This window comes from Argiope bruennichi, chromosome 3 (assembly GCF_947563725.1).
Source record: "Argiope bruennichi chromosome 3, qqArgBrue1.1, whole genome shotgun sequence".
In the NCBI taxonomy this organism is placed as follows: Eukaryota; Metazoa; Arthropoda; class Arachnida; order Araneae; family Araneidae; genus Argiope; species Argiope bruennichi.
This window is the reverse complement of record NC_079153.1, coordinates 11364464-11378869: the sequence shown is the minus strand read 5'-3', so window position 1 is coordinate 11378869 and position 14406 is coordinate 11364464. Positions and strand designations below refer to the sequence as shown.

Below are 14406 nucleotides of genomic sequence, written 5' to 3'. Positions count from 1 at the left end.
GAGATTCAACTATAACAGAAATCGTTATACACAGAAACTGTTTCGGAAAAAAAAGTTACTTTTTTTTTTGAAAGTAACACTCAATTTTTCTGAAAGTTACAACTGAAATTTCGAAACAGTTTTTAAAATCTTTAAGGAATATAAATTGGAATCGCGAAATGTCTTTTTGCCTTTTTTTCGTTTATTTCAATCATTACCATTATTTATTTAGTTTTTAAACTTTTTCCCCAAGAAAGAGACGACTCAGATTGAAAAGTTAAGAGCAAATTTTGAATTATAGATTGCTTAATCTTCTTGATAAATAACTTCATTTTAATATAAACAATTTTCTTAAACACATTCTCATATTTTTATAAACTCCTAAATATTTATAGGTATAATTATAAATAAAAATATTCTGTAATAAAATTAGTTTATTGGTTTCACCTGTATATATTTATTATTGAATTTGACATAATAAAAAAGCATATGACTAACATGAGATATATTAAATACGATATAGCCTCACTTATATTTTTGGAAAACTATCATGTCAAAATTATTTGTTCTTCAATTATATATATATGTATAATTGAATCACACGAAATTTATTAAATTTTCGGTACTGATTGCGCCAAATCGTGCATGTGCGTATTGCCTAAGACTAACGCCAGGAGATGTGGGGGCAAAATTGGAAAAAAAATTTCAATAATACTTTCTTCCCAACTAATAATCACCCAGAATATAAAATAAATTTATTTAAAAAAACACCCATTTTTTAAAAAGCGCAATTATTAACGAATTAAGAAATAAAATTTTTAAATTTAAATAATTGTCTTTTTTTTACTTTTTAGTTATTAATTATTATCATATATATATAGAATATTATCAAAGGAATTTTTTCATGAACTCTCTACCAAGTCGTTCCAGTCACATAGAATTAAAATTTAAATAAATTAATAGATAAATTCATTATTAAATTTTGGAAAATATTAAAATTGCAAACAATCCTTAAGAATTCAAACGCTAGCTTCTAAGCTTTACCAGATCAAAAAGTGTAGAAAAACTCCATTACACAAAAAGATAACCTATTAATTTCGCCCATTGAAAATTCCGTTATAAAGTACATTAAAAAGAGAAATAAGTAATACATACCAAATGCATGATTTATAAAAAATAAATGATTTTTAGATTTTCCAGAAGTTTTTATTATTACTTAAATGATTCTAGAAAAGAATTAAATCGTATTATTTGAGATTATCAAAATCGTTTGGTATAAAAGACAAAAAAAAAAAAAATTGTATTGATGTTTAAAGAAAATTGTTTTTAAATTCATCTCAATATGAATTTCCATTCATCATTGTTATGTCTTTGGCCTTCAAATGAAAAAAAAATGTCATTTTTCATTCAAACGAAAAGTTTTTCTTTCTTTTTTTACCATGAATATCTAGAGTTAGTTTATAATATAAATTTAAAGTTATAACATTCAAGATTTATTTATAATATAAATTTAAAATTATATTTATAATATAAATTTAAAGAGCTGTTTTAGATCTATCAAAACAAATCATGTTTTTATAAGCAATTAGTGAAAACAATGCAAAATAATAAAAAACAGCGGAATTCGAAAATGCCACGAAAACTTGATTTATTCAAAATATGAATTAAAAAAACTTCTAAAAAAATACAGCAAGAGAAGATGACAACACTGAAATAGGCAAAGAGTGTTTCATTCATAATATTTAATAAATAGTACACAATAAATAAATAAGCTAGAAATTTTTTTTAAAAAAGGAAATAATATTTATGGACACACATTTTAATTATTTTATAATAATTTAAAAACTTAATTCAATTTTTAAAAAAATCAGAAATTGTGAATTGTTTTATTGGATACAGTGAATGGCAATAACAATTAAGCGCACGAGAGAATTAAGGGCTTAAAAAGTTATTTATTCATGATCAATTGTGGGCATAAAGTACGGTTGTATTTAATTCATGGAAACGACTAAGAAATTTTTGAAAGGATTCAATTGGTATTATTGATTTTAAAACTAAACACAATAAATTAATTTAATAGATAATAGGTAACTCAAAAAATAAAAGAAAAATTCAAAATGATGACGAATTAAGATTTGAAATGTTCTATTTAGCTGTTTAATTATAATAATAATGATTTAACGCAGTTTTTTTAAACTTAGATTTAACGTAGAAGTTGCTGTAAACGTATGTCACAGAATTATTTATTTAGCTATTACGTTGTTAATTGTTTACGTACGTATATTACGTTATGTTGTTTAAGTACAGAATAGCTATTTTTAGCGCAATTCATACATGTTATGTAGACATGAATTAAAAATTGGAATTCTAGAAAATCATCTTTTGATTCATTATATTTTAACAAAAAATGTGTCAATAGTCGAAAATTCACTTTTAAAAATTTTATTTGGGAAAAAATATTATCTTAAAGCAAATCAAGAAACTTTTATCCAGTTATCATTACTACCATTGTTATTAATATTATAAACAAAAAAAAAAATGAAAACTGGGCTTTTTAAAAACAATTTTATCACATTTAAAAAAATAATAAACTTTCTGTGGTTTCTTGAGGACAATGCAATAATACATCCACTTTTGGGACTTTTTTGTACAAACTGAGTAGAAAAAAGTCCCAGAATGCTACTAAGGACGAAATCCTCCAATTAAAAAAAATCAAAAGCTCCTGTAGAGAAATAAAACTATTCATTGAGATGGTTAATGTTTGAATATAGCAGATCAATTGGAATTATTAAATTATAATTGAACAGTGTCGCCATCTATTAGTTTGAGGTCATGAATAATTGAACAGGTTTGTTAATAACATAAAATCGATGGATAATGGAGTTTCGAAAAATAAGCATACTGGACAGGTTTTTAGCTATTTTCCTCTGCATAGTTAGTTCCACGCGAAATAAAATGTTTTAAAATATTTTTTTTCTGATTTATTTTACTTTTAGGTTTGTTTCTTTTTTATTACGAATTTCAAAGATAATTTAAAGAAAATTAAAATGGATTCATGGAATTCTTTTTGGGAAAATATTTAATTGGCTAAAGAAATAAAAATTTCAAAAAATCCTACAATATCTGAAAAGAAAATTAAATTGATTTGACTCAAAATGGTCTACTCAAAATTCATTGTCATTGTTTGACACTAAATTCTACCCATGCTCATGTGATTCTGTGCCTATTTAATATTGGTATCTATTGTATAACAAAAATAAAAGATATCACTTTACATAAGACAATGGGCATTTAGATGTTAGATGGCATGGTCATCTCCGTTTAACATGTGAGTATGTCATCATATGAATTAATTCTATTGCGAGAAATGTGACGTTGATTTTAAAAAGTTCTTTTAAATTTGAATTTTTTTGTCCACTTTTCCTATTTTGTTTACATCTTTAAAATCTCTGAACGATATTTTGGTTATTCAAATTATTTTAAGTCGTGAAGACCTTCACCTCTTTCATTATGAAATATTCTAACAACAAATGATTAATAAAAGTCATTAATATCGATAAGCAATTATATTAATTAAAAATTATCCAGTTGAATTTATCTAATAAATAAATAAAACTAATTTTTTTGTTCTTATTTGGGATTGAAGCTTTTTTTATTTTCTTCTTACATATTTCAACTCTACAAAATAAATATTTCCGACAGAAATATCAAGCTGAATTTTTTTTCCCCCTAACTATAAAGGAAAGATTTAGTAAATTTTGCTTTCTTTACATGTCTGTTTTCTTTTTCAGAAATTTTCATTGTGAATTTTTCACTAGGAAATAAGCATAAATTAAATAATGGCCTTTGGGAATTAAATGAAGGCTGAAGGCAGAAAATAGTATATTCATCCACCAAAAAATGAGGCAATCGAGTCAGCTCACGTGACTTCACAATCACGTGATGAAAGCAACTGTGCATATCTTCATCTGAGTTATTCAATGTATGCATAATTTAAACCGTCTCGGTGTATTTCATGATTGCGTAAGAATGAATTAAAATAGCAGAAATATAAAAGATTAAAAATTGTACTAAAGCATTTTATAACATACAAAAAAAAAATACTCAAATTCAATAAACTATATATTTAATGTCTTTAAAAGCAATATTTGCTGAAGTATTTTAGAGGATTTTATATTTCTTATTTACGTTTTTTTGTATTTGCTTAATACTAAAATATATTTTCATTGTCGTAATAGTTCCTTGTTTTAAAATATTATGTTCAACGTCGAGTGCTATTGAACGGAACCCTTTCAAGTGACGTCCGAAGCATTTAACAGCGCATGTTGCTCATTGTAGTGCAATGACATCATGCTGTTGTTACTTCGCCAAGATGAGCAGTGATTTCCAAAATTAAATTGGCACGGCGCATTGCACGCGTATCACAAGAACGTGACTTGATTCTGAAACAAATTACAGTGTTTTGAAAACTTTATTACTGCAAATACTTAAACAAATTTCAGTAAGTAAAATAAGTGAAAACGATATTAGTAACATGTATATTATTTAAGCGTGTTAGAATTCTGTTTAAAGATGAATATGTTTGTTTATTACAATAGATAGGAATGGAATTAACTGAACAATTGAAATTTGCTTTACATCAGTATAAAATTGTATTGAATATTTTTTAAATCGATTCTTGATTCAGAAATACTATAATATGTTTTTCTATAATACAATATTATTGCAAAAATACAAATTCGGTCCTTGAGTGTATAATGAAAGTCCAACAGGTTTAGTAAGGCATAAAGATGCTTTATTCTGCAGGAAAACACAGTATCAAAATACAAACGAATCGTATACAAAACAACAATTGCAGTAAATAGCAGTAAACAAGTAGCAAATCGGCAATAAACAACTATAACAGAGGAAAGTGCAGAGCACATAGAAACTCGACACTTTAAAGAGTCTTCGCTCAACTACTCGTTGGAGCTCAACTCAACTACTTCTTTTCTTTCGTCTCGACTACTGACTGACTAATTCCATTTCTCGGGTTTCTGATAACCTCCATAATAGGGCATCGAATGCTCTAGAACAAACGTTTGGCATCTTAATACCACAGCAACCTCCGTCTCTAGAGCTTATGTGGCCTCCATCCGGTTTGGTTTAGATGTATGTGGACTTTATTAAGAAATAAAAAATTACACTGCAATTAATTTCACAGAGACATAAAAACGATAAAAATTTGATTACATATATAATTGACAATATACTAAAATGAACAATGCCTAGAGTAATTAGAATACGCAATGAATAAACAAGGTCATACACAATATGTATGAAAAGTTGAAGATTACTTAATCTCTTTTGAAAAATAAAATTAGAAATGTTGCGCAATGTGTCAAATTCAAAGCTAAGGGCGAAAACAATTATATAAAATGAAATATCAGAGGGGGATTAAGAATTTTCTGTGAATAAAATTCAGGGAATATTTAAAGATTGCGTGGAAAAATTTGATGTAATTACTCTGATCATTTGATTACATCATTATCAATTAAAAATGCAATTATGTTTATGATTATTTTTTTTTGGTGATGGATTGTTATTGATTGTTTTATTCCAAAAACATTCTAGCGAAGGCGAAGGTTTTCTGAGGTGCCCTGAAAGAAAAAAGAAATGTTGTTGCAAAGTGGATGAGTTTTCCGAAAGAACAGAAGTCATCATCTGTTAAGCAAAAACGGCCAGCAAAAAGAAATAGAAAATGTCCTGTGACAAATAAGATTTCTTCAAGAGCTCAGATGAGTAATTGTATTTTGACTATTTTGATGACTCTCTTATGCATATTGATATGTCTAATCAATTAGCTGAGATAATTATAAAAAAATGAGATACAATTTTCGACATCGAACTATTTTACAGTTGTTGCTACTATAGTATAATATAAAATGAGACATATGATTTCAGTACTGATATAATCCTTTTGAAGATTCTCATCTCGACTCTCTTCTCTGTTTACACAATATTTTGTGATTTTTGCGTTTAGTTTCGTTGTTAAGGAAGGAAATTTCGCACACATTTTGGTCCTTTCCTAGTTGATCGATTGGATCTAAAATTTGACATAGATTTCCAGTGTGAATGCAAAGATCACTTACCAAATTTCATTTATCTTGTTTGTTACAATGTGGATTTACTGGCTTTATATATATACAGAGAAACTACAATCTCGCTTTTCAGGTATTTAATTGATTATTCTAATCATTTTTTCCCGTCATGAAATTTTGTTGTAAAAATCATTAGTAAAATTAACCGGTTGAACTTTTTAGGGTTTTTTGAGTTATCATGAACGGATGGATAGAGTGACAGACAGCTTACCTATTGATTGATTCCCACCTGGGAGCATCTCAGAAATGATGATTAGAAGTTTCCCGCATGGTGCTTGGTTCTCGCCACCCGGGTGGGAACAGAAATGAAGGTGATGAAGGTTACCTCCTATCGATGGCGGGACGTGCTTGTGAGGGAAGGGTTGTACCGTGGCCGGTGATGGCCCTTAGAATTCAAATTTAGTTCCCGCCAATGCTGTTTCGGTGGTCGGGTCATTCAAATCTAATACCAACGCCTTTAATTAGTCGAGGTGGAGTAACCTGTGCGGTTATTCATCGATTGATTTGGTCTAAACCTTGATAGGAATCCACAATTCCGCTGTACAATTTTATGCCAAGTTTCATCTATCTAGTCTGTCGTGTCTACATTCGGGTATATGAACGGACAGTGAAATTTCTTTTAATGTTCATTCAAAATTTGCTTAAAAAAATTCCATTTGGATGCACAGATTGCCAACCAAATTTCATCCACTCCATTTGTTTCGTGTTCAGAGACAGAGGTAACTTTAGAAGAAATATTTTCAGAACAAGCAAAAGAAGAAAAAAACATCTAAAACCTAAAGATTCATCGAAATCGGTGTCAAATTCTACGACGATTCCAAAACATTTTATTTCTACATTGGCATCATATAAGAAAATGTAAAAGATGTAAATTAATTTCTTTCAGAATTTAGATTTTCTTACAGGAATAAATGGGTGAAGAATCGCGAAAATTTTTTTTGCATTAGTTAGTAGCATGACTTCCGGAACCACAATATGTTTTGGTCACCAAAATTCAATTGAATTAAATAAAATAATATAAATACCACTTTTTTGGATTCTTAAAAATATTCTTTCCGTATTTCGAGATAGATATAATTCTATAAGATATATTTTCATTGCTAACAAGAAGATTTAAATTCTATGTATTCATCGAAATCTCGGCGTCAAATTCTACGACGATTTCAAGACTTTTTATTTCAATATTGATGTCATATACGGTATTGTAAAAAGAGTCAATTAATTTCTTTAATAATTTATAGTTTTTTTCCAGGAATAAATTGGCAAAGAATCTCGAAGAATCTTTCGTATTAGTAGCATGGCTTCTGGATCCACAGTATGGATTGTCGACAAAATTCAATCGAATAAAATAAAATAGTATAAATGCCATTTTTGGGGCTTCTAAAAGACATTCTGTATCCTACTAGCTTTAATTTTAAATCATTTTAATCTTGTATTCAGATAAACTTTCATGTTAAAGGTTATCGTCCTTAATTGGAAAGTTAAACCTCCGGTTTTAGGTTCAAGTCATTAGAAATCAATTCGATGAAAGCAACTTCCGAAAAACAAACTGCAATAATATTAATAATCCATTAAGTGTATAATTATATTACTGTCACTAAAGATTTTGGATAATCATTAATCCTGTTCCAAGACACGTTGACATTCTTTCTCACTTACAAAATAGGTAATATACCCGGGACTCCAGATTATGTTGTAGCACGTGCGTGTCATTTTATGCTGAATTAGAAAGTTAAATGCTCACAATATGACCCAATTATATCCATTGACCCCAGAAAGTAAGATCGGAAATGAATTGTATGGCAAAGGTAATTGGCGTTCTAATAAATATATTTCTTTTTTGCCTCTAAGCTTAAATTTAGTTTTAAAAATATAAAATCAATGCCCATAGACCATTAAAAATGCCTTATCAATTAATTTTATACTAAATTATTGCAATATTTTCCTTGTTATAACTATTTTATGTTTTAGAATGCCATTAAACTGAATACTCATAACCGGTTCAATTCTAACTTGGTTGCATTTTAGCTTCCTATTTGGACGATTTAATTGTAAAAAAAACATTAAGATTCTTCGAAATGAAATTGGTGTCAATGTAGAGAATAATACATTTAGATATTTGTGTTTTTAAAAACTTATTTTACCATTCTGTTGATCGTAAACTATTATCAAAACAATGAAACAAGTTAGTTACCAGTTTAATGCTTATTTCTGCTTTATAGCCTATAGTTTGACTTAAAGCTACCAAATTTGACGTATTTGAAAAATTTGACCTTTCAATATTATTTCGCACCTGAGGGCGGTTTTAAAAAAATAAATCCAGTATTTTAACTAATTAAAAACTAAGCTAAAATTTGGCATTCTTCTATGATAAATTCCGAGAATATTACAGCACAACAGTTGTTTTTATATCATTTCAGTATTCAAAAAAAATCTTTTCATTTATAATTTTAATAATTTTTTGCTGATATATACAGGGTGTTTATAAAGTCCCGGACCCATTTTGATGTTTAATAACTCATAAAATAATAAAGATAGATTTAAATTAATAACATAAATGGTTAAATAGACTCAAAAAGTTTCATGACCCTTGTCAATGAACTTCCACGTGTGCCCCCTTCGTAGCACGGAGAATATCAAGTCGATAGTCAATTTCACGCCAGGTAGCGACAAGGATGTCGGCATCCACAGAGCCTATTGCGCACATTATGGCGATTAACAATGCCAGAAACATGAAAGGATGCTTCATCGGAGAACATTATGCTCTTCAGAAAATCAGCAGCATCTTCTATCCTCCTTAGCATATCTGTTGCAAAGGCCATCCTCCTAGGCCTATCGTTCGGTTCCAAACTTGAACAATTTGAACTTTGTATGCATGCAGTCTTAATTTTTTCTTAATAATCTTGTACACCGTCGAAATTGGCATATCCAATTCTGTTGCCGCTGATCTCACAGATATTCTAGGATTGTGTAAAAATGTCTCTCTGACACGCTCAACATCAAAATCACTTGTGCAAGGACGTCTGGAACGTTTCTTATCTTCGATACTTCCAATTTCTAGAAAATTCTTTTTCCACCGCAAGATGCTGTTTTTGGATGGAGGATCTTTTTGGTAAATTCTTCTGAAATTTCTCTGTGCTTGCACTATCGATTTCATTTCTATGAACCACCATAAAATCTGTGCTTTCTCTTGTGGAGTATGCATTCTCCTTAATATCCGCTCGAATAAAACATCACATACAAAAGTACTACATAGAACAAACACATCAAAAGTAAACATAACATTGCAATAGTTGACAAAAACAAAAGAGAGAAAAATGCAATTAAGAAGCAGACAATATTTAGAAAAATACAGATATTTAGACTGGAAAATGAAATTATCTGAAATTAACCACACGCGCAGACGATATTTACAAAAGTAAAAATATTCAAACCTGAAAAGGAAAATATATGAGTTATTCCATCAATAAATGTCATAAGTGTGTTTATATCTTTATTATTTTATGAGTTATTAAACATCAAAATGGGTCCGGGACTTTATAAACACCCTGTACTTTGTTGATATAGATATTTTGTTGACATAATTTTTTGCTGTATATTTTTCCTACTTCAATTCATTTTTAGAAATACCTTAACCATATTTTATAATATCTTTAATTATTTTGAATGAGGTTTAAGTCGTTTTCATTGCTGATATTAATATTTCAAGTTGGTTTTTTTTCTTCTATTGTTGACAATCAAGCTACGAAGATTTTATTTATTTTTCCATGTAAGTATCTTTGTAGAGCATTTTGAATACACTGAAAATGGCAGCTAATGTTTAATATAAAAACCTGACCAATGATTCATTTTTTAAAAACTCCCCCAGTTTTAAATACTTTATATTACTGCTTTTTTATATTATTTTTACTTTTATATTATCCTTTTTGAAACTTGACACTTTGCTTTTTTATTGAAGTACACTGAATTTTTTTTTATAGAATCAGAGAAAGTTAAACTGAATGATCCTTTGATATATTATGCAAACATGAAGTATAATCAATGAATGATTTTCTTTCTGTCCTCATTGTTAAAGATTAGTTAAAGTTTAATCGCTTTCCTTCAAAACTAAATTTAAAATTCTAGGTGAAATGAGTAGAAATGAGAGAGGCGTGATTGATAAATGGGGATAAATTATTTATACTGTAATAAGTTCACTACTTTTTATTTCCTTTATTAGCTGCTGTTACTTAAACAAACATACGACTGCATTTTTACCGAGTGAATTTTTTCAAAGCCGAATGATGAGTTACGTTTTAAAACAAATTTTTTCGTAATTTTCCATTCTCATTAAGAAATAATGTTTCATTCAGGGAAGTATCCATTCGTCTGATTCACATGAGAATCTGATTTTAAGGAAATATCATTCGGAATTTTTTTTTATCATTACGGATTCGTGTTGACAGAAAACGTTAGATGTATTCAATTAGTTAAATATATACGGCAAGAAGTCCTTTTTTTCCTGAGCAAATGTGACTTGTCACGCGATTCAGTAAAAACAGGAAACGATCATTGTGTGCAAAAACGATAACGATTTTGTTAACAGGAAAAGATAATTGGTTGTCAAGATTATTCAAAAATATCAGACATTCACACGAAAGGGTATGGTATATTTCTGTTGGCTGAATTTTGCCCAAATTTCTATGTTTCACGGTATATTCTTACAGTAACATGCCATTAGATTATACTATAAAACTTATTACTAATAATAATTTACTAATATAATTTTGGTCTCCCCAAAAATTTCTCGCAAATCTATACTTATAATAAAGCTCAATGTGTGTGTGTGTGTGTGTGTGTGTTGGCGCTCTACAGGCCAGACCGTTTGACATACAGCTACCAAATTTGGTACATGTATACCTTGGAGGTTGGGAATGTGCACCTGGGGTTTCTTTTTTCGAATTTTTAATTAGAATTTTAATTATTAATTAAAAACTAACTTTCCCGCCAAAAAAATCATCCATTTTCCCCACCGCCAACTTTTCCGCCAAAAAAATCTTCCATTATCTCCAGCGCCAAACGAGAAAGGCTTCAGTTTTTTTTTTCTCCCAACAGTAATGAGGCTAGGGTTAAAATTTTTCGGCGGATTATTTCAATCGGTTCTGTTTATTTTCTTAATGTTTGATGCATTTAAAATTAAACATTGTTAATGAATCAATCTTTCAGATTCATTCTGAAGTACTTTTGAATTAAAATAAAACAGAATAAAGGAAATTAAAAATTTCTAATCCGCATAGCGTTACCCCAACTGGCGTAGAAAAAATCACGTATTTGCGTTACGTAACCGGCGAAGAAAATTCACGCATGCGCATTCTGTTCTGATTGTTGCCATGACAACGTTGGATGATTTAAATTATTTTTGGGTTAGTTGCATGCTTTTGTAAGTAAATTGTATTTATGTTAGTTATATATTTTTTGTATATGCTTATAGTTTTAAGTACATCGTTTCTTAAGTAGTTTTTTTAAAACCTGTTTTCAACCGTTTATTTTAAACGATTCGTTTTATTTTCTTAGTGTTTGATGCATTTAAATTTAAGCATTGTTAATTAATCGATCTGCTCATAATGAATCTAAGAAAATTTTGTTGACCAACTCTTGAGATATTACATAAATTAAAAAAGATATTCTTTAGTGCCCATAAAGTTTAAACGCTGAGTGACTCTATTTTCAGTAATCAGATTATAAAAAAATGCTTTGTTTCAGTAAAAAATATTATTATATTATTGAAGATAAATTCTTTCCACTTTAATTTAAAGCATAAATTCTACGGGTGCTAACAAGAAATGAGAGAGATACATATTACGTTATGACTGAAGGCCTTTATAATATTATGAATGAATTATATGATAATCAAAATTTGAAGTTTTAAAATATTTTGATGAAGAAGCTATTAAAGTAGAAATTGCATAAAATATTTAATTATTAAAATTTTAACGAACATTAAGATTGGCGAACTGGCTGGTCGCCAAAGGCGGCTAGTATTCTAATAAACTTGTCATGCCAGAGAATGTCTTACATGGCATTGGCGTACAAAAGTGACGAAATATTAACATTTGGCGTGAATGTAGCATTTGCATAGAATATATCGTGTCATTCTTGGTGATGTTTTTGGCGATGAATCCCTGACACGGACTTAATAATATCCAAAAATCAAATTTGTGTTTTACACATGTTTTTCTCAACCCATTGGAACAGAAATCTGACACGGAGCTAATCACGTAGTAACAAAATCCCTTACCAAATTTGATAAGTTTTTAAGTCATTGCATTTTTGAATTATTGGGTGTTCAAGTTTCTGAAAAAAAAGAAGACAGACAGGAATTTCAACCCATTGTTGAATTTGGCCTATAATTTGATACGTATCTAGATATCATACAATATCATATATATTAAATCAGAGTACCGAATTTTATCTATCTAGCTCTCTTCGTTTTGTAATTATAATTTTGGATTTCCTCTGAATAGATTTTGTTCAAAATTTAATAGAAATCTGCAAATTGAGTTTAAAGACTGTATAGCAAATTTCAACCATCTAGCTCAAATTATTATTATTGTTGAGTTATTTTTGTCACAGACAGACAGAAAGACAGACATTTTCTAAAAATGTGTTTTTTGAACTCAAGGAAGTCTAAAACGTGGAGATTCGTCTTAATCTCGAGTTTTATTATACATTCTCTACACTACATATATGTGAAAGTAAAAAAAAAAAAAAAAAAAAAAAAAAAAAGAGTTTATTTTGGAGAAAACAGGTGTTACTTATCTTATGAAAACTTTGCCACTCTAAGACCTATTTTAATTATAATAGTAGATAAAAGGAGCATTTCAAACGCTTATGATTACTTCCCTCTACAATTTTGATGTCAATCCACCTTTATTGATTGTATGGAAAAAAATGAAGCAGTTAAAAAGATAGAAAAATAATTTTTTCATAAAGTAGATTCAATCAATAAGGGAAAACATACCAGTCATTGTTACAGTACTTTCAATCAATAGCCTTAGTATTATATTTTTTTCAAGTCAGCGACAGATAAATGCTTCAAATGTTTTTTTTTTCCAGCAAAACGTGTCATCTACTCATCAACTCTTGACAATTATTCTTCCAAGGTATGGGTGAATTTGACAAGAACAGCTGAGCAATTTGTACATTACTCCAGATATCTTCTTCACAGTTTTCTGTTTAAACATGAATAGATGCGGTATGAAATGGTAATAAAAAACTTAAAAATGGTGGTTTAGTTTAGTTACATTAACGCCCCGTTGTAAAGCAACACCAGGGTTATTTCAGGGCGGACCTCATAATTTTGAACCGCGGTCGGATCAATAATGAGGACGACACCTAAGATGTCCCCCCCCTCTCCACACCACACCAGCGGAAGGACGTTTGACCCTGGCGGATTGAATGTGCAACGGACCCCCTTACAGAACGATTCTTCGATGGAATCGGGTCTCGAACCTGAAACCCTACGGCTAACGAGCCGAGACCTTACCACCAGGCTACCGCGACCCCTTAAAAGTGTTGGAGATTTCTACAAGGGGAAGATTTATGTGATAACTTTCTTAATAAGTGGTTATGTACTCTTAATTAATAGCAATAAACATGTATAATTAAGAAGAACTTACAGCTTAAAGAAATATATGGTAAGAAATTCAAACCACCATTGCAACACTGCTCGTTTTTATTGATACGTAAGATCTGTCTTCACCGTCTTAATCTCAACTGCATAAGATATCAACTAGTCCGAACTATATCTGTAGAAATCTTTGCAAAGAATCCTAAATGATATTATAAAATTATACTAGCCTAAAAAGAGGTGGCGTTGCACTAAAACAATGTCTTTTCAGTGAATACATTGATATTTACAAAGAATATCAGTGTATTTTCTAGAAAATAATATTCACTTCTTATTCATCTGAAAATTTACAAGAGCTTGGCAGTGAAGATTAATCCAACCTTTCAACAGTACTTATGGCTTTAAAAAGAGTATTGGCATTATGTGAAGGGCGAAAAAAGAAACATTTTATGATGCTTTGAGCACAACTCCAAAGTTATTATCTGCTAATTTATGAATATCATGGCATTTTGGTGGCATACCATTGGCGCCACCTGGTAGTGAATTTGTCGAAAAATTACTTTCAGCATTATATTATGTTTATAATAATGAATCATAAATTAAAAACTGAGAAAATAATTAAAATAAAAAGGTTACTTTATAGCAAAGCGTAATGTTTTTGAATTTTTTTTAGTTAAA

The 14406-nt window shown here is 29.2% G+C and overlaps 1 long non-coding RNA gene across 1 annotated transcript in view; it reads left to right on the top strand.

The window, feature by feature from the left end:
* The window catches only part of LOC129962652 (uncharacterized), a 30279-nt gene extending 16759 nt beyond the window's left edge, over positions 1–13520 (top strand). The window contains exons 2-3 of the long non-coding RNA XR_008783936.1: positions 5593–5760; positions 13215–13520. This is a non-coding gene — a long non-coding RNA (uncharacterized LOC129962652). The remainder of the gene's footprint in view (positions 1–5592; positions 5761–13214) is intronic.
* Positions 13521–14406: the final 886 nt, after the last annotated feature.